This window comes from Myotis davidii, unplaced genomic scaffold (assembly GCF_000327345.1).
Source record: "Myotis davidii unplaced genomic scaffold, ASM32734v1 scaffold3436, whole genome shotgun sequence".
In the NCBI taxonomy this organism is placed as follows: Eukaryota; Metazoa; Chordata; class Mammalia; order Chiroptera; family Vespertilionidae; genus Myotis; species Myotis davidii.
The window spans coordinates 20568-22940 of record NW_006287496.1 but is presented as its reverse complement, the minus strand read 5'-3'; positions in this window follow the sequence as shown (position 1 = coordinate 22940).

Sequence of the window (2373 nt, the reverse complement as noted above, 5' to 3'; positions counted from 1 at the left end):
CAGTTGAAAAATATAGTGGTTTGATGGATTATCTCAAATCTAGATCTAAAAATGACAATGTGCTGATTGGTAAAATGATAATACTTCCATCATCTTCTGAGGGTAGTCCCAGAAATAGGCAGCAGCGGTATCAGGATGCTATGGCAATTGTAACGAGGTATGGCAAGCCCGATTTATTCATAACCATGACATGCAACCCCAAATGGGCAGATATTGCAACAATTTACAATGCTGGCAAAAAGTTGAAAACAGACCTGACTTGGTAGCCAGAGTTTTTAATATTAAGCTGAATGTTCTTTTAAATGATACCTGTAAATTCCATTTATTTGGCAAAGTAATAGCTAAAATTCATGTCATTGAATTTCAGAAATGCGGACTGCCTCACGCTTACATATTATTGATATTAGATGGTTAGTCCAAATTACTTTCTTCTAATTAATTCCCTTCCAATGTGCACAAATTTCATGCACTAGTTTGTATATATTGCAAAATGATCACCATAGTAAATCTAGTTAACATTCATCACCATGGCATATTTTTCTTGTGATCAGAACTTTTAAGATTTACTGTCTTAGCAACTTTAAGATATGCAATACAGCATACTTGGCTACAGTTGCAATGCTGTACATTACATCCTAATGATTTATTTATTTTATACCTGTAAGGCTGTACCTTTTTATTTCCTTTACCCATTTCTGCTACTTCCTATCCCCTGCCTTTTTCAACCCCCAATTTCATCAAAGCAAACCAATCTAAGTTGAGAGTTGAAAAATATAGTGGTTTGATGGATTATCTCAAGTGTAGATCTGAAAATGACAATGTGCTGATAGGTAAAATGAAAATACTTCCATCATCTTCTGAGGATAGTCCCAGAAATATGCAGCAGCGATATCAGGATGCTATGGCAATTGTAACGAGGTTTATAAATGGGCTTGTTTTTTTGAGTCCACATATGAGATCATATTGTATTCGACTTTCTCTGTTCTGATTTATTTCACTTAGAATTTGATCTCAAGGTCCATTCATGTTGTTGCAAATGGCAAGGTTTCCGTTTTTGTTATGGCTGAGTAATATTCCATTATGTATGTCACATTTTCTTTTTTTTTAATTTTATTTTTTATTACAAAGGGTATTACATATGTGTCCATTTTTTCCCCCGCCCTAGACAGTCCCCTAGCCTCCCCTATCCCCCAGTGTCTTATGTCCATTGGTTATGCTTATATGCATGCATACAAGTCCTTTGGTTGATCTTGTCACATTTTCTTGATCCATTCCATTGTTGATGAATCCTGAGAGTGTTTTTATATCCTGGTTATTATAAATAGAGCTGCAATGATTATAGGACTACACATATCCTTCTCAATTAAGTGTTGTCTTTTTTTTTCAGATAAATACCTAGAAGTAGAATTGCTGAATCATATGGTAATTTTATTTTTATTTTTGAGCAATCTCCATAACCTTTTTCATGGTGGTGACATCAATTTCAGTCTCATCATCAGTGCACAAGAATTCCCTTTCACACCGAGATTATAAAAATTTCTTCCACGTTATCTTTTTCAAAAGCTTTCTTTTAAATATTCACTTTAATATTTAAGATTATGATTCATCTCAAATTTATTTTTGCATATGGTATGATTGTAGGGTCAACTATCACTTTTTTCTTCAAAATATTGTTCCTACACAAAAGCAGAAAGGCAGAGAGAACAATAAAGTCTAGTTTAAGTTTTGCAGTATTATACTGATAGTTCACAGAGGAATAAAATTTTTTTTTCAAATTTGAGTTAAAAATTCCCTTTCTACGACTGTAGGATTCACTTTCTGAATTGTGGGAAGAAACAGACTAAGGAAAGAGAAAAAAAGACAGAGAGGTGGGTGGCCTGTGTATGGACAGTAATTACCCAGAAGAATTTCGTAGACAGGGAGGGTGAAGCATCCACACATAAATCCATTTTGCACAGAGGCAAGTACTTCTACCAGTATTCCAGAGTCCCATCTGTGCCCACAAACCATGTAGCCACCACCCAACCAAGAACTGTACTCTGTCTGCACCTTGCAGTCAATTGTCTCAGGTCTCCCTGATTTGCAGCCAGCCCATGAGCCATAGACTACTTGGCAGGAATGATGATCAATGTGTCCCATGGCTTTGTTCACTTCCATCAGCTTTGCCTTAAATTCACAACACTTCAACCCTATCCCAAAACCAAAGCAAACCCTTGAGCAATAGCATGGGGCTTAGGATGTCTAGAAGGGTGATGTATGTGAGGGAGAGCAGATCTACCCTGAACAGAACCCACCTGATATCTCCTCATTGTAAAATCCATCTCATTATATAATTTAATGTGTCTCTAGACTCAGTAACCATGTTCAAATAAA